Consider the following 23,493-nt stretch of genomic DNA (forward strand, 5'->3'; position numbering starts at 1 on the left):
CATTAAAACTCACGAGTCCAGGCATTGCAGAAGAGCAAATGGAACTTTTTGAACAGTTGTGTTTTGTTTTCATCTAACAGAAAGATCAAGTCTGAAAGTTGCGACAGTTAACAATAAATCAGTTTTCAAATGTTCAATTTCCTGCCTGCAGTAGGTGAGTGAATACACTTTACTGAGATTGGAAAATTTCAGATTTATCTCAGTTTCACCAAAGCCCTCTTCACTCTATGAAATTTGAGGTTGGTCTGGGATTCATTCGACATGTAACCAATATGGTGATTTAGAGTAAAGAGTAAAATTGTCATCTATGCCCATTTCTGCAAGTCCAAAATGTGTTTTGTTCCACTATGTGAATACTCAAACACAACTAATATACATTAATGATTTGAATTAAATTGTGCTGCCTTTAGATGGTTTAAAGAATGAAAATAGTTGTATGCTAATATGTCAGGTCTTGGTTGGATTGTAGAGGTTGTGTATTGAGAAATTACCTGATGGACTCTCTTTGCTACAGGTACAGCGTTGCTAAAAATGAATAAACCATCACGAACAGAACTTTGTGTTATGAGTAATTACCTTTATGAATTAGCCAGATTTTTGAAGATTTACCCTCACAGCAGGAACAGTTCCTGCAGCTAGGAAGCACCAGAATACAGAGGAATAGATAACAGCTTTCCTTATCCAGTTGGCATGCTTTTCCTCCCTTGTGCTTTTCCTTTATTGTATTAAGGACATCATGCCAACTATTTCCACACATTTGGGACTCCAGATGGTTAAGAACGTTGAAATGGATGGTACTAGCAGAGTGATTTATTTCAGGGCAAATTAAAGATTCCAGGAGTGATAAGTGAGTTTACAGTACACCTTACATAAGGGCAGTCTTATTATTGCAGTGTTGTTCAATAGAAAGCACTGATAGCCACAGGTGTGGCTACAGCAACACCATTTTAGCCAAATGCACTTAATTTAACATCCCATATTTATATACAGCTTCTAGGTTTTAGTCCAGCAGTTGCGAGCAGTATTTTGACTTCATCAGAATGATCATTGCAGCTGCTCATTATTGGTTGGGGTTGCTTTCTTCTGCTGGCCTGGAACAGTTGTTCCGATTGGTTGAGCTGACCACAAAGACAACTCGCTTCTTCACACAATGTTGCTGGTGTTTCCATGGTGCTCAAGTCCAGCATTTTCACCTGTGTTACCCACCATTTTAGCATATAACCAATACTTTGGTTCAGTCTTCACGAAGGAAGACACAAATAACCTTCCGGAAATACTAGGGGACCGAGGGTCTAGTGACAAGGAGGAACTGAAGGAAATCCTTATAAGGCGGGAAATTGTGTTCGGGGAATTGATGGGATTGAAGGCCGATAAATCCCCGGGGCCTGATAGTCTGCATCCCAGAGTACTTAAGGAAGTAGCCCTAGAAATAGTGGATGCATTGGTGATCATTTTCCAACAGTCTTATCGACTCTGGATCAGTTCCTATGGACTGGAGGGTAGCTAATGTAACCCCACTTTTTAAAAAAGGAGGGAGAAAGAAAACAGGGAATTATAGACCGGTTAGCCTGACATCAGTAGTGGGGAAAATGTTGGAATCAATTATTAAAGATGAAATAGCAGCGCATTTGGAAAGCAGTGACAGGATCGGTCCAAGTCAGCATGGATTTTTTGAGGATGTAACTAGTAGAGTGGACAGGGGAGAACCAGTGGATGTAGTGTATTTGGATTTTCAAAAGGCTTTTGACAAGGTCCCACACAAGAGATTGGTGTGCAAAATTAAAGCACATGGTATTGGGGGTAATGTACTGACGTGGATAGAGAACTAATTGGCAGACAAGGAAGCAGAGAGTTGGGATAAATGGGTCCTTTTCAGAATGGCAGGCAGTGACCAGTGGGGTGCTGCAGGGCTCAGTGCTGGGATCCCAGCTATTTACAATATAAATTAATGATTTGGATGAAGAAATTGAGTGTAATATCGCCAAGTTGGCAGATGACACTAAGCTGGGTGGTGGTGTGAGCTATGAGAAGGACACTAAGAGGCTGCAGGATGACTTGGACAGGCTAGGTGAGTGGGCAAATGCATGGCAGATGCAGTATAATGTGGATAAATGTGAGGTTATCCACTTTGGGGACAAAAACACGAAGGCAGAATATTATCTGAATGGTGGCAGATTAGGAAAAGGGGAGTTGCAACGAGACCTGGGTGTCATGGTACATCAGTCATTGAAAGTTGGCATGTAGGTACAGCAGGCGGTGAAGAAGGCAAATGGTATGTTGGCCTTCATAGCTAGGGGTTTTGAGTATAGGAGCAGGGAGGTCTTACTGCAGTTGTACAGGGTCTTAGTGAGGCCACTCCTTGAATATTGTGTTCAGTTTTGGTCTCCTAATCTGAGTAAGGACATTCTTGCTATTGAGGGAGTGCAGCGAAGGTTCACCAGACTGATTCCCGGGATGGCAGGACTGACATATGAGGAGAGACTGGATCGACTGGGCTTGTATTCACTGGAGTTTAGAAGGATGAGAGGGCATCTCATCGAAACATATAACATTCTGACGGGACTGGACAGATTAGATGCAGGAAGAATGTTCCCAATGTTGGGGAAGTCCAGAACCAGAGGACACAGTCGAAGGATAAGGGGTAAGTCATTTCGGACTGAGATGAGGAGAAACTTCTTCACTGAGAGAGTTGTTAACCTGTGGAGTTCCCTACCGCAGAGAGTTGTTGATGCCAGTTCATTGGATATATTCAAGAGGAAGTTAGATATGGCCCTTACGGCTAAAGGGATCAAGGGGTATGGAGAGAAAGCAGGAAAGGGTTACTGATGTGAATGATCAGCCATGATCTTATTGAATAGTGGTGCAGGCTCAAAGGGCCTACTCCTGCACCTATTTTCTATGTTTCTAAGCAGTAACAAAGGAAGTAAACAATCAAAAAACACTTGTACACTGTTTTGCCAACAAACGGACAAAAAGGTTAAAGTACACACGTATACACCATGCAAATATGAGTATTGAGATCACATACTCAACAACCGTGTCTCATACTCATTTTATATTTACTAATCAAAAACGCAGTTCGTCACTTCTGGATTCCCAATTAACCGCCTATGGCTAGTGGCTAACATATTGGACAACAAAGTCTTAATGGGACTCTTCAACCCCAGTGAGAGTAGATGGACTGCAGTAAAGCAACCATTGATGAGGAATCTAGATGAGCTTACCATGATATGGAGAATTTAAGTCTGACTACACAGTAGGAGGCCCAGATGATGTCAGCTTTATGTCCTACAAAATTGGCATGACTTTCGATTATGAGTTACAAATTTAGCATTGTAATAACACATAAAAGGATGATAGCTTTTTGATATGGGTGTGAGAGTGGATGTTGATGTTGGCAAAGCTCATGAATACTTCCTCAGTAAGGTTGTAATATCAAACTCCAGGAAACAATTTTTCAAATCTTGATTATAATATTTTAACATACATTTCTTCAAATTAGACATTGTAATAGTGTTTTTTGAATAGCTGTATGGGTCAGCTTTCTTAAAGTTAAACTGTTGGCCTCAGGCTGCTTTCTTTTACTAAAATGGCCTTGGTGCTTATTGGTCCAAGTCAACATTAAGCATTTCATAACCTGATTGTCAACCCTTAATGATGTGACTCACATTTTGCATTGTGCTTTTGTATAACATAAAGAGCGAGACTTTCGCCTTCATTTTCGGCGGTTGTCTCAGCGGTACAGCTGTTTTTGGGGGAGAAACCGCCTGCCGAACATTTCCCCCTCACTTTTTGAATGGTACCGCCCACATCTCAAAACGCCCGCCGGGAGCAAACCGCCAACGAGAAAATCGCCAGGGCATAAGTTTGGCCTCAGCGGAAGCCCGTCCAGATCGCTGGGGGAACTGTTCTGTAAAAGTTGCTTAAACAGGGCGGTAGGTGAGTACTCTGCAAAGAAAGGTAAGTTAAAGGTTCTTTATTTTTTTTATTGTAAAACGGCAATTAACTGTAAAACTATCTTGGGAACATTTTTTAACTTTTTTTTGTGAACATTTTTTTTTTTGAAGTTTCCCCTCCTCCCTAGGCCCAACCGCAGCCTTGGAGTAAATTTAAAAAATGTTTTTATGAATCGCCCGTTTCACCTGGTTTCGCCTTTAACTGCTGAGAATACTGGTGCGAGATCCATTTTCTCGCCGGGCGATTATTTTTACCTTATTTATGGAAGTTCTCGCCAGCGTTAGTTGCAAAACGTTAGCGATTTTTTTTGGGCGGCAATCGGGTGTTGAGGGGCTCAAGGGAAAGTCTAGCCCAAAGACAATAATGGATACAAAATTGCAGTACTGCTAGAAACAATTCAAACATCTTTCTGTAATGTTTTCCATTATGTGGATTTGTCAGATTTTGACAAAAGCTGCCTACATAACATCATCATCATCATCATCATAGGCAGTCCCTCGGAATTGAGGAAGACTTGCTTCCACTCTTAACATGAGTTCTTACGTGGCTGTACAATCCAATACGAGAACCACAGTCTCTGTCACAGGTGGGACAAATAGTCGTTTAGGGAAGGGGTGGGTGGGACTGGTTTGCCGCACGCTCTTTCCGCTGTCTGCGCTTGATTTCTGCATGCTCTCGGCGATGAGACTTGAGGAGTTCAGCACCCTCCCAGATGTACTTCCTCCACTTGGGGCGGTCTTTGGCCAGGGACTCCCAGGTATCAGTGGGGATGCCACACTTTATCAGGGAGGCTTTGAGGGTGTCCTTGTAACGTTTCCGCTGCCCACCTTTGGCTCGTTTGCCGTGAAGGAGATCCGAGTAGAGCGCTTGCTTTGGGAGTCTCGTGTCTGGCATGCGAACGATGTGGCCTGCCCACTTGAGCTGATCAAGTGTGGTCAGTGCTTCAATGCTGGGGATGTGGCGTGGACGAGGACGCTAACGTTGGTACGTCTGCCCTCCCAGGGGATTTGTCGGATCTTGCGTAGACATCGTTGGTGGTATTTCACCAACGACTTGAGGTGTTTGCTGTACATGGTTAATATTTCTGAGCCATACAGGAGGGCTGGTATTATTACAGCCCTGTAGCCCATGAACTTGGTGACAGTTTTGAGCATCTGGTTTCAAACACTCTTTTCCTCAGGTGGCCGAAGGCTGCACTGGTGCACTGAAGGCGGTGTTGGATCTCATCGTCAATGCCCGCTCTTGTTGATGGGAGGCTTCCGAAATAAGGGAAGTGGTCCACTTTGTCCAGGGCCGAGCCATAGATCTTGATGACTGAGGGGCAGTGCTGTACGGCGAGGACAGGCTGGTGGAGGACCTTTGTCTTACTGATGTTTAGCGTAAGGCCCATGCTTTTGTGAGGTGGAGCATGGCAGCGAGGAAGATTGAGAAGCGGGTTGAGCCGATGACGCAGCCCTGCTTGACCCCAGTCCAGACATGGATAGGGTCTGTGATGGATCCATTGGTAAGGATCATGGCCTGCATGTCGTCGTGGAGCAGGCGGAGGATGGTGACGTACTTTTTGGGTATCTGAAACGGAGGAGGACGCTCCATAGACCCTTGCGGTTGACAGTGTCAAAGGCCTTTGAAAGGTCGAAGAAGGCCATGTATAAAGGCTGGCGCTGTTCCCTGCATTTTTCCTGCAGCTGTTGCGTTGCAAAAATCATGTCCGTTGTGCCCCGTAGGGGACGAAATCCACACTGCAACTCCGGGAGGAGCTCCTCGGCCACCGGTGAGAAGATGGTTGAGGAGGATTCTAGCTATGATTTTCCCAATGGCTGATAGCAGGGAGATTCCTCTGTAGTTGCCACAGTCGGACTTGTCCCCTTTTTTTAAAGCTGGTCACGATCACTGCATCTCTAAGATCTCCCAGCATGAGGGAGATGAGATCATGTATTCACGCCAGCAGTGCCTCTCCGCCATACTTCAGTGCCTCAGCAGGGATTCCATCCGCTCCCGTAGCCTTGTTTTTTTTAGCTGTCTTATGGCTTTTTCTACCTCGTGCAGTGTTGGGGTCTCACTGAGGTGGTGGTGGGTAGCATGCTGCGGAATGGAACCGAGAACACTCAAGTCAAAGGCTTGATTGAGGAGATCTTCAAAGTGCTCCTTCCAGCAGGTCCTGACTGCCTCGGTGTCCTTGATGAGTGTTTCCCCGTTCTTGCTCAGCAGTGGGGTGGGGCCTTGGGTGTTTGAGCCTTCAGTGGCCTTGGCTGCGATGAAGAATCCTCGCACATCATGGCTGTCGGCCAGCTGCTGTATCTCCTCTGCTTTCTCCATCCTCCACATGTTCTTTAGGTTCTGGGTTTTTTGTTGGACCTTAGCCTTGAGTTGTCTGTAATGCTGCTTTGCTGTTCCCGAGTTGGGTTGTTGTTTAAGGCTCAGAAATGCCCTGCACTTGCGATCTATTAGCTCTTGAATTTCCTGATCATTCTCATCAAACCAGTCCTGGTGTTTCCTGATTGAGTGACCGAGCGTCTCTTTGCAGGCACAGGTTATGGGCATTCTGCGTTTCGGGGTCATCAAGGCACGCCAGGTTAGCTGTGAGACGCTGACTATATAGGGCTCCCTTAGCTGGATCCTTAAGTGCCCCAGCATTGACTTTTTTGCAGCACTGCTTTTGCTGCTCCCTCCGCTTTGGGGCTATGTTGATGTCAATGATGGATCGGATTAGGCGGTGGTCCGTCCAGCAGTTGTCAGCTCCTGTCATGGCACGGGTGATGCACACATCCTTGCGATCCCTGGCTCAGACGATGACATCGTCGAGCAGGTGCCAGTGCTTGGAGTGAGGGTGTTGCCACGATGCCTTGTATTTGTTCCTCTGGCGGAACAAGGTGTTGGTGATGACAAGTTCATGCTCGATAGACATTTTGTTAGGAGTAGGGTACCACTGGAGTTGGCTTTCCCTACCCCCTCTCTGCCAATTACGCCTCCACAGAGGTCTGTGTCCTTGCCAACCCTGGCGTTGAAGTCACCGAGGATGATCAGTTTGTCGTCCACGGGGACGCAGGACAGGGATTTTTCGAGGTTGGAGTAAAACCCTCTTTGGCCTCATCCGTTGCATCGAGTGTAGGGGCGTAAGCACTGATGACTGTGGCGCACTGGTTCTGGGATAGGGTGAGTCGAAGAGTCATGAGGCGTTCGTTAGCCCCGCAGGGGGAGTCTTTGATAAGGTCAACCAGCTCATTTTTGATGGCGAAGCCAACTCCGTGGAGGCGGCATTCTTCCTCTGGTTTCCCTTTCCAGAAGAGGTTTAACCTTCACCTTGAGCTGATCTTCCCCTGCCCGCTGGGTCTTGCTTAGGGCGGCGATGTCGATAATAAATGTCTAAGTTCCCGGGCAACTATGGCGGTACGGTGCTCCGGCCTGTCGCTGTTGGGGTTGTCCATGAGGGTCCTGATGTTCCAGGTCCCGAACTTCATGTTAGGGGAGTGGAAGATGCCCGTGCGTGAGTTCTTTTAACATGGGGTGGTCGTTGTACACCAGCTACCACACGGGCTAAGCTGAACAAGGTCTTGGTCGAGTGGCAAGGGGGTCCAAGACGACTGGAGACCAGGCACTGCTGTATGGGCCTGGTTGCCTACGGCAAGATGTTGGCCGCAACCTCGGCGCTGGGTAGCGTCTTTGATGGTCGGTGGTCCAAGGCTTGGTTGGGGGCAGGCATTGGGAGGGTTAGTGGCCCACTGTGTTTCAGAGTGGGAGGGCAGGGGGGTCACAGCCAAGTTACCATGTGCTGGAGGAGGAGAGGAGGCCAGGTAATCAGTGGGGAAGGAGAGGTCCAGTTGTCGTTGAACAAGAGGCGGGGAGGCCAGCCGACCCGGTCGCTGTTGAGGAGGAGATCGCCTGTCGCCACAGGAGGTCCAGCCATCTATTGTGGAGGAGAGGCCCATCTGCTGCCGTTGGAGGTGTCCCAATCATGGCCCAACTGCCCAATCGCTGCAGGAGGTCCAGCCGTGGTGAGTCGCCACGGGAGACCCAGCCAGGAGGCTCAAGTGGCGTCGAGTCGCCTGATGTCTAGGTTGCCGGGCGCCATCGGGGATCAGGTGGAGCAGTTGGAATGACGTCGACGGAGGAGGAGGAGGTTGTCGAGGGTGGGGAAAGGTCCAGGTCGATGCTGCAGGAGGCAAGGACATCCGAGTTGCCGATGGGTGGTTTGGGGCGAAGCCTGAGGTAGGCCTGGATTTTGGGACTCACAAGGTTAGGGTTTAAGGCAGGGATTTATACCTCCATAATCATCACCAATTCAAATGTCAATTTATACTGTGGAGAACAGATTAGTGTTGCTTTTCAGTTATGTTGTAAATTGTCCTTCTAAATATAGGGCCATATCCTCATGGTACGGTATATGGTTAAATGTGTCATGTATCCTACATGGCTACTATTTCTACTATCACAAGGTGTGCCACCAGAGGGTACAGCAGTGGGAGACTTGCAGGTTACCTGTACAGGTGTGCCTTGCCTAGTATAAAAGGCAGGCCACCAGGTGTGATTCTCACTCTGGAGTTATCAATAAAGGACTAAGGTCACTACAGTTCAAGTACAACACATTGCCTCGTGGAGTCATTATCAGAGCATCCTAGGACATAACAAAGCGGATGGCTTATCCAATGGGATAGCTTGTCAGGAAGTTAACGATATGGGTACAGTCACAGGCAGTGGAAGCAACGAACCATAACTTGCTGTCAAAATAACAGGGAGGCAAATGGCGTTACTGTAATTGGTGTGTAAATGGTACAGCAACTTCAGGCAAGGGGCAGCTGCGTGGTTATTTTCAAAAATCGAAAAGTTGCTGTCCAAGTTGCGCTGCCCCACCGTTAGCTTTGCAGAAACATCATCTTGCTATTTGGCTCACCATCTACATGCAATGAATGGCGTGAAGTCGCTGTATTTGCATGGTAGATATGAACTAAACCCGTCACAGAAAGTTGAGTCTTGTCCATTTCAGTCTAAGTACCACTTTAACAACATGATGTGTTAATTACTGTCAGTCAACCACTCTTGCACTGAAAATTAATTATTTCTGGAGTCTCCTTGCTTCAGGTTTTAATTGTTGGAGATTTAAAAAAATGTAGATTTTTTAAAAAATTTTCACTTTTCCTTTCTGTCTCTTTCGTTCTCTCTTAATCCAATATTTATTTCTCTCTCTCTCTATTTCTCTTTCTGTACCTGATTTGGCATTAAAATCACCCACTTGGATCCATTGGAAGGAGTGCTCATACCTGGCTCAAGATTTTGAGGTCAGGAGACATCACTGCAAACTATGATTTGAAAGGTGTAAAACAGTGCAACAAATGTGATAGTTCATGGACATGAGAATTGTATCTCCCCAACTTATGAGCAGTCCAATTTCCAAATTTGTATTTGCTTGCCTCGTCAGACTCTGCAGTTTTGAGTAAGCAGTCAGGGCGACCCGGGATGGGCAATAAATACGACTTTGCCAGTGTTACCCACATCCCAAGAGCAAATAAAAAGAAAATCATCCAACATCCAAAGAGCTTGGTGTCTTCCCATTGCCTCACACTGATATGGTGAGAATACACAATTCTAGGATGGATGACTCCTCTGGTATTCCGACTAATTTGTCCGAAGTGATATTCTAGGCACAGGTAGCTTATACAAAAACAAAATACCATGGATGCTGGAAATCTGAAATCAAAACAGAAAAGTCTGGAAATACTTAGCAGGTCAGAAAGCATCATTGGAAAGAGAAACAAAGGGCCAGAAATTAGCCTGGTTTGCGTCTTCCATTAGCGCCTGCGGGGGGCGGTAATAGGCTGCTAAGGGGTTACCGACCGGGAGCCACAAAATCACCGACACCCGCGAACTTCCCTGGCAGTTTTGCGTGGTGCTAACACTTTATAGCCTCGATCTTTTGCGCCCCGGATATCGTCAGCGCCCCTTTACTGCCTTGGATGCAATATTCATTCCCACCTCCTGCAACATCGTCAGGTGTCAACAATGGCAGGGAGAGGAGGTGTTGCCACCTCGGCTGGCTGTTTGGCGAGCACTAATTAAAGGCAGTGGTGGTCAGGTAGGCCAAAATTTATTTATCTCCCCATTCTGGTGCCTCCTGATTTCCTTAGCCCCCGCGATTGTTCAGCCCTGCACTCAGTGCTTGGGGCTGCTGTACACGTAGCGCAGGTTCCAAGGCCAAACACAGACAGCATGAAAAAACATTCACCCCAGCATTGGCCCTTCCCTTTAAGGGAGAGAAGCAGCCTGTACAGGCGGCAGCGGTGCATTGAGCTTTACTCAGCGCTCTGCCAATACTGCCCCTCTCACTCCCTGCAAATGTAACGCCCCTATTCAAAAAAGGAGGCAGACAAAAAACAGGAAACTATAGACCAGTTAGCCTAACATCTGTCGCTGGGAAAATGCTGGAGTCCATTATTAAGGAAGCAGTAGTGGGACATTTGGAAAAGCATAATTCAATCAAGCAGAGTCAGCATGGTTTTATGAAAGGGAAATCATGTTTGACAAATTTGCTGGAGTTCTTTGAAGATGTAACGAGCAGGGTGGATAAGGGGGAGCCAGTGGATGTGGTGTATTTGGATTTCCAAAAGGCATTCAATAAGGTGCCACATAAAAGGTTACTGCACAAGGTAAAAGTTCACAGGGTTGGGGATAATATATTAGCATGGATAGAGGATTGGCTGACTAACAGAAAACAGAGAGTCGGGATAAATGGGTCATTTTCCGATTGGCAAACAGTGACCAGTGGGGTGCCGCAGGGATCGGTGCTGGGACCTTAACTATTTACAATCTATATTAATGACTTGGATGACAGGACCGAGTGTAATGTAGCCAAGTTTGCTAATGATACAAAGATGGGTGGGAAAGCAAATTGTGAGGAGGACACAAAAAATCTGCAAAGGGATAGAGACAGCCTAAGTGAGTGGGCAAAAAATTGGCAGATGGAGTATAATGTGGGAAAATGTGAGGTTATCCACTGTGGCAGTAAAAATAGAAAAGCAAATTATAATTTAAATGGAGAAAAATTGTAAAGTGCTGCAGTACAGAGGGACCTGGGGATCCTTGTGCATGAATCACAAAAAGTTAGTACGCAGGTACAGCAAGTAATCAGGAAGGCAAATGGAATGTTCGCCTTTATTGCAAAGGGGATAGAGTATAAAAGCAGAGAAGTCCTGCTACAACTGTACAGGGTATTGGTGAGGCCACACCTAGAGTACTGTGTGCAATTTTGGTCTCTGTATTTAAGGCATTGGAGGCTGTTCAGAGATGGTTCACTAGATTGATTCCGGAGATGAGGGGGTTGACTTATGAAGATAGGTTGAGTAGTTTGGGCCTATACTCATTGGAGTTCAGAAGAATGAGAGGTGATCTTATCGAAACATGTAAGATAATGTGGGGGCTCGACAAGGTGGATGCAGAGAGGATATTTCCACTCATAGCTGAAACTAAAACTAGCGGACATTGTCTCAGAATAAGGGGACACCTATTTAAAACTGAGATGAGGAGGAATTTCGTGTCTCAGAGGTTTGTAAATCCATGGAATTCTCCTCCCCAGAGAGCTGTGGAGGCTGGGTGATTGAATATATTTAAGGCAGAGATAGACAGATTTTTGACCGATAAGGGAATAAAGGGTTATGGGGACCGGGCAGGGAAGTGGAGCTCAGTCCATGATCAGATTAGCCATGATCTTATTAAATGGTGGAGCAGGCACGAGGGGCCTTATGGCCTCCTCGTGCTCCTATTTCTTATGTTCTTTGGAGTTCTGAGGAAAGTGATAGCACTTGATTTACTGCTCCACTTTCCTCTTGAGCGCTAAAGTGGAAGTTCCCGTCAGCTGCAAATCCTTTTCGCACGGAGATACTTTGCGCTCCCTCAAAAATTAGCGCCCCAAACGGGGAGGTATGCAATTTCTAGGCCAAAGTTTCATCGGAGTGCTGATGAAAGGTCATCGACCTGAAACGTTAACATTGTTCCTCTCTCCACAGATGCTGCTGACCTGCTGAGTATTTCTAGCATTTTCTGTTTTAATGCTTTATGTAGTTTGTGCCTTTCTGGGAGTTGACCCTTTGTGAACTGGATCTGATTTCATTCTCACACCATTATTTAAATTAAATCAAAATTCTTTCCAGGCCAAATTTCAAAATGCTGCAGTAGATCTGGAGACTAAGTTTGCTGTGATGTTTGGTCAGACATCTGATTTTAATGCACAAGATAGTCACTGTGAAAATTTAATAGCAGCATTAGAAAACTAAACAATAAAATAACCAGTGATGTTTACCATGTAATTAAAAGGCTGGGAAACAAGACAAATAGTACCTATCAAAATAAATATTTTAATTTTAACAACAATGTTCTGAATGCTGGCCATTACCAAGGGGAAAATGTAGTCCTTGATGTGGATCGCATGCGTGGAATGCATATTGATTAGAAAATAACAGAAACAGCATGTGCTACCTCGCAGAAATAATGGGGGTAGGTAGCTCATGTCACCAGGATCAACAAAACCACATTTCCCCCCAGCAAATATTAAACTGCAGCTTCAGATGAAAATTTAGACGGGCACGAGATGAACCTACTGAGGCACAATCAGGTCATAAATGATGGACTAAACTGAATGATGTCAATACATAGTGCCCTCGTGTTCTGCTAACATAATTTCAGATTTAGTACTCTCTGCCATATTTTTGATGGTGTTCTTTCATGTGTTCTAATACGATCAAATCTATGGTTGGTAAAGCTTTTCACAACAGGAGAGAAACCTGCTCATGCTGAATTTCACTGGAAAGCTGAACAACATAAAGTAATGCTTTTGTGCACCAGTTTCGTACTTTAATATTGTCCCAGGGCCTAATGGCAGTGATTATGATCGATTACTTCAGGTTCTGTTTATTCTGTCAACACTTTATAAGCTTATCCAATTCTTGACAAAATCAGGAACAAGCAAAGTATTTAATATTGACAACAAACCAGTTTCTGTAATTGCATATTAATGTTTAAAATTGAGACAACAAACATGCCTCCTTAAATCTTGGCAAGAATCTTGACCAATTAGTTGGCTTACATAAATCCATTATTTACATTGAAGTGCAAGGATTAATGAGCATCAACCATGGAATTATTCACTCTGCAAAAATGCTCTGAACTTCTTGTTTTTTTTCTCATTTGCAATTTTAGCTTTTTTAATGTACTCCAATTGTCCAATCCTATACTGTCAGTTTGCCAAAAAATGCAAGAGAGTTCTTTTCAACCCACTCTTCCTTTGAAATCTTGTATTTTTCTTTGGAGAATTAATTCTTCAGAGTTGGGTGCATCTCAGTAACTTTGCTGACACTATGGGCAATATGAAAATCTGTACTGCATCCAATATCTTAATGCTGTATTCTTAATGCAGAACTCCATAACAGAATCAATGAATGTTTCAGGAAGAATTCTGCAGGCATGATTTAAATCTTGTTTATATAAATATTAAGACTGCACTTAAAGTTTAATAGCAATGCTGGGGCCTTAATTTGTTAATTTTAATTAATTGGGTGAAATGGAGGTAGAAAGCCATGCTCAGTAATGTTCTGACCAACACTACAGCTTTAAATATAAATGAAAGGTCACTAAAATGCTGATTTCTGCTTCTTAAGATTTTGGTAAGCTCATTAATGAGGAATCGTGTAGCAACCCACAGTTGCACAGTCAACTGTAAAAGTATATTACTGCTTTTCAGACTTGGTATCAGCTTAACAAATGACACAATTTCAAAGTATCACCAAAGGCGTAGGCAGAAGCCTCGGAACAGTCGAGATCTGTTTAGAGACTGGCCACGGAGCATAACGAGGGGAAAAGAAGGTAATGTGAAATGTTGGTCATGCTAGTACCAAATTGATAAGCGTTCTGATGAAAGGTCATCAACCTGAAACGTTAACCCTGTTTCTCAATCCACAGATGCTGTCGTACCTGCTGAGTATTTCCAGTATTTTCTGTTTTTATTTCAGATATCCAGTATCCGCAGTATTTTGCTTTTGTTAAGTGTTCTATTCTCATTTAAAAGCAAACAACCAGCATTATTGAAGAGTACAGAGATGCTAAAAGGTGCAAAATCTATTTCTTGGGAAGCTTGTTTCTCCCCGTCCTAGTACATTTTGATTGCTGACATTTTATTTGGTGCATCTTCCAGCATTAGACAGGTTTAGTGTCTCATCAGCCATTCTGAGCTGTTGCTAACTCCAAAGACTGGATCAACTGGGCTTGTATTCACTGGAGTTCAGAAGAATGAGAGGGGATCTCATAGAAACTTTTAAAATTCTGACGGGTTTAGACAGGTTAGATGCAGGAAGAATGTTCCCAATGTTGGGGAAGTCCAGAACCAGGGGTCACAGTCTAAGGATAAGGGGTAAGCCATTTAGAACCGAGATGAGGAGATACTTCTTCACCCAGAGAGTGGTGAACCTGTGGAATTCTCTACCACAGAAAGTTGTTGAGGCCAATTCACTAAATATATTCAAAAAGGAGTTAGATGTCGTCCTTACTACTAAGGGCATCAAGGGGTATGGCGAGAAAGCAGGAATGGGGTACTGAAGTTGCATGTTCAGCCATGAACTCATTGAATGGCGGTAGGCTCGAAGAGCCGAATGGCCTACTCCTGCACCTATTTTCTATGTTTCTATAATGCTTCAAACTATCAATTTGTAAAAACCATATTTACTATCACTTGACTGCTGTTTGCTTTACATGGTTACTTTTTGCAGTGAAATGCATGCTATTACATGCAAGAAGAACAGACTTTATTTTTTTATTCATTCATGGGATGTGGGCGTCACAGGCAAGACCAGCATTTATTGCCTATCCCAAATTCCCCTGAAGGTGGTGATGAGCCGCCGCCTTGAACCGCTGCAGTCCATGTGGTGAAGGTACTCCCACAGTGCTGTTAGGGAGGGAGTTCCAGGATTTTGATTCAATGATGATGAAGGAACGGCGATATATGTCCCAGTCAGGATGGTGTGTGACTTGGAGCACAACTTGGAGGTGGTGGTGTGTTCCCATGCCACTGCTGCCCCGTCCTTCCAGGTGATAAGAGGTCGCGGGCTGTCAAAGAAGCATTGGGAAGTTTCTGCAGTGCATCTTGTAGATGGGGCAAACTGCAGCCATGGCATGCTGGTGGTGGATGGGATGCCATTCAAGCAGGCTGCTTTGTTCTGGATGGTGTCGAGCTTCTTGAGTGTTGTTGGAGCAATTGGAGACTATGTTATCACACTCCTGACTTGTGCCTTGTCGATGGTGGAAAGGCTTTGGGGAGTCAGGACTTAAGTCACTTGCTGCAGAATACACAGCTGCTGACCCCTTGTAGCTGCAGTATTTATGTGGTTGTTCCGATTAAGTTTCTGGTCAATGGTGATTTCTTGACACACATGAATGTTTAAGAAGTGACAAACCAAGCTACCAAGAAATCCTCAGAGGCATAATTTGTTTGATCTTACCCGAGATGTGTGAAGACATTGTCACTCACCCTCCTATTATTGCATGGACACACATAGCGAAAGGTCATCACCCTGAAGCATTAACCCTACCTTCCTCTCTCCACACATGTTGCCTTACCTGCTGAGTGTTTCCAGGTATTTTAATTTTTGTTAACTCTTGGCTCATCATAGAGATCTAAAATGTAAAGCTGACAGAGATGTATCTTTAACATTATTTATTCAGTACACTGCACATGCAAAAGACTACGGGCCGTAATTTGCGGCCCCTACGGGTGAGTACGGGCCCGCACAAGTTCTGGGGTTAGGCATGTGCTGCGCATGCGCGAAAACCTGGAACTTGCAATCTGCCAGGAATTCTCTTGACAGATCCACCACATCCCCAGGAAAAGGGCATTTGTGAGCGGAGTGTTGAGCTATTTGCCCATGAAATTCTTACACCTGGTAAAAGTTGTAACAAACAGAAAAATAACATTTCATCAATAATTTATACATTTAAAAACTTGGGAAATAAGGTAAGTTTATTTTTAGCCTCTTTAAAACACGTACATTTATTTTTTGTTTTAACTATTTAATTAAATGCCATTTTAATTATTTTTAAATGTGATTTTTAAAAAATTTATTTGACGTCTAGATGTATTTTTTTTGGGTGTTCCCATTCATACTTATGAGGGTTCCGTACATACGGAATCCCCATAAGCATGAATAGGGATCCCCTTCTTTCATTTGTTGGGCCAGCCTACGTGATCCCAGGTCGCTTGCAAATCACGTGCCCCCTCGAATTACGTGGGCCTCTATCCACGGGTACTCGGAGAGGCCCAGGACCGTGAGCCTCTATACCTCCCGGACCACCAGGTACGTGGGCATTTTATTTGCAGGTCAGAGGCATTTCCCCCTAGGAAGCCTCCAACTGCAAATGCAGGGCCAACATAATTATCAATGTGATAATCACATGTCACAATCATTTGTTCAAACACAGCTGTGTTTTATATAAAGACAAACTCATTTCAGCACTACAGTAGTACAGCCTTAACTAGGTTCAAATTAACAATGTCTCAGTTCAGCATTCTGTTTTGAGTACTACACTGCAGGTAATCTTTGCAATTTGTATAGCTGTATAAAAATATCATGTCGCAGGTTTTCTGTTTAAGTCTGTGGTACTTGTAGAATGGCATACAAACTGCGCTCCAGAAGTAGTCATGTGTTGAATCCTCCTCTGCAGTGATCAATTTCCATCTCTCCACAATGTTCTGTTTCTCTCAGACACTTTGGCCTGGATTTTGCTGTACTAAAGCGGTGATGCTGTCAGTGCTCGCTGTTATTACTCGGTAAAACTGACAGCAACTTCTGGCACCTGCACATGCGCAGTTAAATGTGGAAATCCGGAAGTTGCTGTCAGTGATACCCTGCTCCTTCACAGGCTGTGCTGTTACAGTCTTCGCCGATGGAATCTGCACTGAAATCAATGTTATGCTGTGAACGTGGGCTAATTGCCTACTATTCACGCTCTTAAAGACAGAGTGTAATAAGTGATATATGCTGCTGAATAATCTCTCTGGCCCTAAACCTTTTAGGAGTCTCATTCCCACAGAAGAAAATTAATGTTGTAGATTTTTACAAAAATTAAAATAAATTTTTTTTAAAGGTTTTTCTGTTCTATTTAATTTTTCACCCTTAATCCCATATTTATGCCCCAATCTTTATTTTGCTTCCTGAGCAATGATTTAAATGGAATTTTGTATCCTGTTTATTACTTCCTGCTTTGCTGTTTGCATGTTTCAGTGAAGATTCTTCAATCTGATTGATTGAACAACCTCCCTGCTGCTTGTCTCCCAGATGCCACAGATCCTCTGTAGAAGGTGCCGAATTCAATCAGACGCCGCAAGAGTGGAAATCTCCGCTGACAAACCCGCTAAAAGTCTGAAGACAACTGTATGCGAGGTGAACGGTGAAACCGGTCCTTTGCCGCACTCAGCAAAATCCGGGTCGTTGGTTTGTTTCCTTCTGTATGAATTATTTCAGTGTTTGCATCTTTGACCACTCTTGTGGATAAAGCCCAACACCCATATCTTTGAGTGTGTCTATCCTTGCCTTAAAATCTAGGTTTAACTTGACATGCAAAATTCTCTGATCTGAACTGAGTTCTTTCAACTTCACAAAGCAAACAGCAATCTGTTCCTTCGCTGTGTTTGAAAAAGCAATTCCTAAAATTTAAGGTAAAACAGGTTTCCTTTTAGCCCAAGAGTAAAAAAGCTACAGGCAATTTGCCTGGAACATGGCCAGAAAACCATGTAAGATAATTATTTTTACAATTGAAATTTATCCTAATTCTTCTTCGGATCTCATTTGAGTTGTTGAGAGCAGTAAAACATCACAACGGACCTGGTTTTAAGTTTAAAATATGAAGCAAATTTATGAAACAAGCAATGAAGAAGAAAATAATCTATAAATAATGCAATTATATACTTGCACGAGAAGACCTCTGATCTAATTATTTAAATGGACAAAATAATAAAAGATTGCAACTGTAAGAACTAAAGTATCCCTTTGTAAATAACTAGTACATGCCTTACTATTGTGTTCTTCTTTAAGTTGAAGAACTTTATACTTTCTTCCATCCATGTCCTCTTTGCCATTCACTCAGCGTCTCCGATGTATATTCAGAGGCCAAAAAGAGCATTGTGATGTTCCATTACTCAATCCACAAGGACTTGCACAACACAACAAAAGGATTCTCGCTTGCCCTTGAAACATTCTTGAGGACAGATGAGCAGTCCAAATGGATGAATGAACTTTTCCACATATATATTGGTTGGCTGGCTCAGTAGCTGCTTGAGAAATGTTAATGTGGAACATTATTGCAGGTGTTATGATTGGCTGAATTTTCTTTGTCACACATTTCAGTTGTGTGTATTCCCATAATGTTGTAAGTGGTCCATCAATTTCAACCAAATACAGTGGCTCATCCCATTTCCCAAGAAAGTTTGAGGAACCGATTCTTTTTCAGATAGAATATCTTTAAAACAAACCTTCCTCAAGTTTCTTTTGTTTACAGTCAATCATCGTGGGAATCTTTGGCCTCAAGTTTCCACACGCTACAAAACGGGCGCCCCTCCGAGCTGGGCGCCCGTTTTTCGCCCCGAAAACGGCGCCGTAAAAAAAACACGCGATTCTGGAGCGCCCTGCAGTTCCATGGCAGTTTGGCGCGGTGCCCAGGGGGTGGAGCCTACCATTCGCGCCGATTTTGTAAGTGGGAGGGGGCGGGTACCATTTAAATTAGTTTTTTTCCTGCCGGCAACCCTGCGCGTGCGCATTGGAGCATTCGCGCACGCGCAGTGTGAAGGAAACATTGGCACTCGGCCAATTTTGTAGTTCTTTGTAGCTGTTTAATTTTTGAACATTTTTTAATAAAAGCACATTGCCATCAGCACATCAGCACTGAGGCTTCTTGCAGCAGTGAGAAGGCTGCAGGAAGCCTCACAAGTTGAGCAGCCATTCCCGCCCCGCCCGCCGTCAGGAACGGCTGCCCCCCCCCGCTGCGGTCGGTCGGTCGGACCCGTACTCCCTCCCTCCCTCCCTCCCTCCCCCCCGCCCGCCGTCTGGAACGGCTTCCTCCCCCCTCACTGCGGTCGATCGGTCGGGCCCGCACTCCCTCCCTCCCCCCCCCCCCCGCCCGCCGTCGGGAACGGCTGCCCCCCCCCGCTGCGGTCGGTCGGTCGGGCCCGCACTCCCTCCCTCCCTCCCCCCCCCCGCCCGCCGTCAGGAACGGCTGCCCCCCCCCGCTGCGGTCGGTCGGTCGGGCCCGCACTCCCTCCCTCCCTCCCCCCCCCCGCCCGCCGTCAGGAACGGCTGCCCCCCCCCGCTGCGGTCGGTCGGTCGGGCCCGCACTCCCTCCCTCCCTCCCCGCCGTCGGGAACGGCTGCCTCCTCCCCCCCGCCGTCGGGAACGAACGGCTGCCTCAACTTGTGAGGCTTCCTGCAGCATTCTCCCTGGCTGAAGCACTTTCACACAGGTAGGAAGATGGTTTATTTAATCTTTTCTTTGCTTATAAATGTTTATTCGGGTTGGATTTATTTGTATAATATTTGTAGAATTTAATGACTTCCCTTCCCCCCACCTCGTTCTGGAGACCTAATTTATAACCTGCGCCTGATTTTTTAATGGGTAGACAAGGTTTTTTCAGTTCTACAAAAATCTTCACTTGCTCCATTCTAAGTTAGTTTGGAGTACGTTTTCACTGTGGAAACTTTGAAATCAGGCGTCAGTGGCCGGACACGCCCCTTTTTGAAGAAATAATTCTGTTCCAAAGTGAAACTGTTCTAACTGACTAGAACTGCAGAAAAAAAAATGTGGAGAATTGCAATTTCTAAGATAGTCCGTTCTCCACCAGTTGCTCCTAAAAATCAGGCGCAAATCATGTGGAAACTTGGGGCCATTGTGTGGTTGGACATTTTAAGGCTTCATTTATAAATGGGTAAAAGAAAAGTATCAAATGAGCAACACATTTTTACACTGTTAAAAATCTAACAATATATAGTAGAAAAGGATTTTTATATGTTTGCAGTAAAATTACATATGAAATATTAAAAAATATAAATAAAGTGGTAGTACAGATTTGAAGAAGTATTTATTCTTGGGCTGTGGGTGTCACTGACAAGGACAGCATTCATTTCCATCTCTCATTGCCTTGAGGTGGTGATATTGGGTCTTTTTCTTGAACTGCTGTATGTGGTGAAGGTGCTCCAACAATGCTATTTGATCGGAAGTTCCAGGATTTTGACTGAGCAATGATAAAGGAATGGTGCTATATGTCCAAGTCAGGATGGTGTGTCATTTGGAGGAGGAGCGTGGAGGTGATGGTGTTTCTATGCACCTGCTAATGTTATCATTCTAGGTGGTGGAGGTTCTGGATTTGGGAGGTACTGCCAAAGAAGCCTTGACGAGTTGTTGCAGTGTATCCAGTAGATAGTACAAAGGCCTTTGTATGCCACTTTTCACAGTGTGGGCAGGTTATTGGTGAGTTAGTGCCACTGAATGGCCTTGTCTACAACTTCTCCCATAAATTTGCTGATGATTGGGTGTAGATTGATAAGATGGCAATTGACCAGAATGGATTTGTCCTCCTTTTTGTGGATAGGAAATACCTGGGCAATTTTCCATATTGTTGGGTGGATGCCAGTGTTGTAGGTGTACTGGAACAGCTTGTCTTCGGGCGCTGCAGCACAGATCTTCAGCTGGGATTTTGTTGGGGCCTTTAGTGTTTGCTGTGTTCATTGCAGTCAGCTGCTTCTTGATTACCCGTAGAGTGAACAGAATTGGCTAAAGACTGGCATCTGTAATAGTGGGGTCCTCAGGAGGAGGCCGAGGAGGATTATCCACTCAACATTTCTGACTGAAAATGGTTGTAAATGCTTCAGCCTTGTCTTTTGTTTTCACAAGTTTCAAGATGGGGATGCACGGATCCTCCTCCTCCCGTTAGTTGCTTCATTGTCCACCGCCATTTGCAGCTGAATGTGACAGGGATTTGACCTGATTCATTGGCTGTGGGATTTGACTTGATCTGTTGGTTGTGGGATTGCTTAGCTTTGTCTATAGCATACATGTGGTCCTGTTTTGTAGCTTCACTAGGTTGGCACCTCATTTTCAGGTACGCTTGGTGCTGCTCTCGGCACGCTCTTCTACACTCCTCATTGAACCAGGATTGGTCATCTGGCTTGATTGTAATGGAGGAGTAAGTGATATGCTTACACATGAGGCTACAGATTGTAGTGGTATACAATTCTGCTGCTGCTAATGGCCGACAGTATCTCATGGATGCTTAGTTTTGAGTTAGTCGATCTGTTTTTAATAGATCCCAGTTAGCATGGTGTCAGTACCACATGACAAGATGGGGCTTGATCTCCCCAAAGACTGTGCAGTAGTCACTCCGACAAATGCCATCATGAACTGCCGCATCCACAGCAAGTAGATTGGTGAGGATGAGGCTAAGTAGGTTATTCTCTCATGTGTTACTTCACCACCTACCACAAGCTCAGTCTAGCAACTGGCCTTTAGGATTCGGCCAGCTATGTCAAGCTACTCTTGGTGATGGATATTATAGTCCTCCACCCAGAATACATTGGTGTGACCTTGCTACCCTCAGTGCTTCCTCCAAATGATGTTTAATATTAACGAGTACTGATTCATCTGCTGAGAGGGTGATAGGTGGTAAGCAACAGGAGGTTTTTTTGACCTTGTGCCATGAGACTTTAATGATTCAATTTTGAAGACACCCGGACCACTCTCGCTTGTCTGTCTATCACTGGTGGGATGGTCTTGCTGTTAAACAGGACATGCCCAGTGAGGGAGAAGTTGTGGATGTTTGCTGACAGATACGATTCTTTGAGTATGACTATGTCAGGCTATTGTTTGACTAGTTTGTGGGACACCTGCCCTGACTTTTTCATCAGGTTAGTGAGGAGGCCTTTGCAGGGTAGACTGAGCTGGGTGTGCTCTTCTCATGTCCCGATTTGATGCCTAGTTTGCAGCCGAGTGATTCGTCTCGTTCTATTAGTGGACTCGCAATGTATCTGATATATATATATATATAGAAATGTTACAGTAAAAGTGGGAATGATGACTCCTGGGACTGTGACTTTAATTAGATGTTTAAATGTTTCTAGGTCGTGCATTATGTTATTGAAAATTCAATAATCATGGCTGTGATCTCATAGGATATGTTTCTTTTGTTAAGAGGAGTGCGACCCAGTACTGGGAAAATGTGGCCTGTGGGTTTGATGAATATGGCATTATATTGTTAATCATTGAGAATTTATATTATTTCTATAGATTATTTATATATTACTCCTCACATTCAACTTATATAATTGCCTTAAAGCAAGTTATGGAAATTATTCAGGGCCTTCATTTACCTTCCAGTTACATTCTGTACGTCATGGGGTTTTAGGTTGAAGACTTGATTCAAACTACTTTGATCTCATGGTTTTGATTCATTGTAAGATTCAGTTTTGTTGAAAATAGCATGGTGATGACTACTTTTGATATAGTAGCTCTTGGAGATTAAAGTTTAGAATGCCTTTATGAATATGAATACTTTTAATCATACTGGAGTTTTATATTTATGAGTAATGGTCATAAATTTGTTATGCAGTTATTGCTTACTAGGCCTGCATATATTAGATCTCAATATTTAATTTACTAATCGAGTGAAAGGTATGCGAGTGTACATGGTGAATACACCATTTGCTGCTTATTATTTTAGGTGCATAGGAACAGGAGTAGACCGTTCAGCCTATCGGGCTTGCTCTGCCATTCAATGCGATCATGGTTATCTGCACCTCAATGCCATTTACCCACATTTGCTCCTTATCCTTAACTAACAAAAATCTATCAATTGTAGTCTTGAATGCTTCAATTGACCCAGTATCCACAGTCTTCTGATGGAGAGAGTTCCAAATTTCTATCAGCCTTCGTGTTTTTTTAAAATTCGTTCCTGGGATGTGAGCATCACTGGCAAGACCAGCATTTATTGCTCATCTCTAAGAGGCCTTGCGAAGGTGGTGAGCCATCTTCTTGAACCACTGCAGTCCGTGTGGTGAATATACTCCCATAGTGCTGTTCAGGAGGAAGTACCAGGACTTTGACCCAGCGACAATGAGGGAACGGCGATATATTTCCAAGTCAGGATGGTGCAGAACTTGGAGCGGAACTTGCAGGTAACGGTGCTCCCATGTGCCTGCTGCCCTTGTCCTTCTAGCTGGTAGAGGTCGCGGGCTTGGGAGGTGCTGCCAAAAAAGTCTTGGCGAGTTGCTGCAGTGCAGCTTGTAAGTGGAACACGCTGCAGCCACGGTGCGCCGGTGGTGGAGGAAGTTAATGTTTAAGATGATGGATGGGTGTGAAAACGTGCTTCCTGATTTCCCTTCTGAATGGCTAAGCTCAAATTCTAAGATGATGCCTCCTTGTTCTTGATTTTCCTACCAGAGAATATAGTTTCTCTGTATCGACCCTATCAAATTCATTTAACAATTTAAACAACCTCTATCTGATCGCGGGTCAATCTTCTAAA

At 44.4% G+C, this 23,493-nt stretch overlaps 1 protein-coding gene across 5 annotated transcripts in view; it reads left to right on the top strand.

Moving 5' to 3' along the window:
* The window catches only part of immp2l (inner mitochondrial membrane peptidase subunit 2), a 735,610-nt gene that overhangs the window by 256,541 nt on the left and 455,576 nt on the right, over nt 1-23,493 (top strand). The window lies entirely within an intron of this gene.

Source organism: Pristiophorus japonicus, chromosome 15, assembly GCF_044704955.1.
Source record: "Pristiophorus japonicus isolate sPriJap1 chromosome 15, sPriJap1.hap1, whole genome shotgun sequence".
NCBI lineage: Eukaryota > Metazoa > Chordata > Chondrichthyes > Pristiophoridae > Pristiophorus > Pristiophorus japonicus.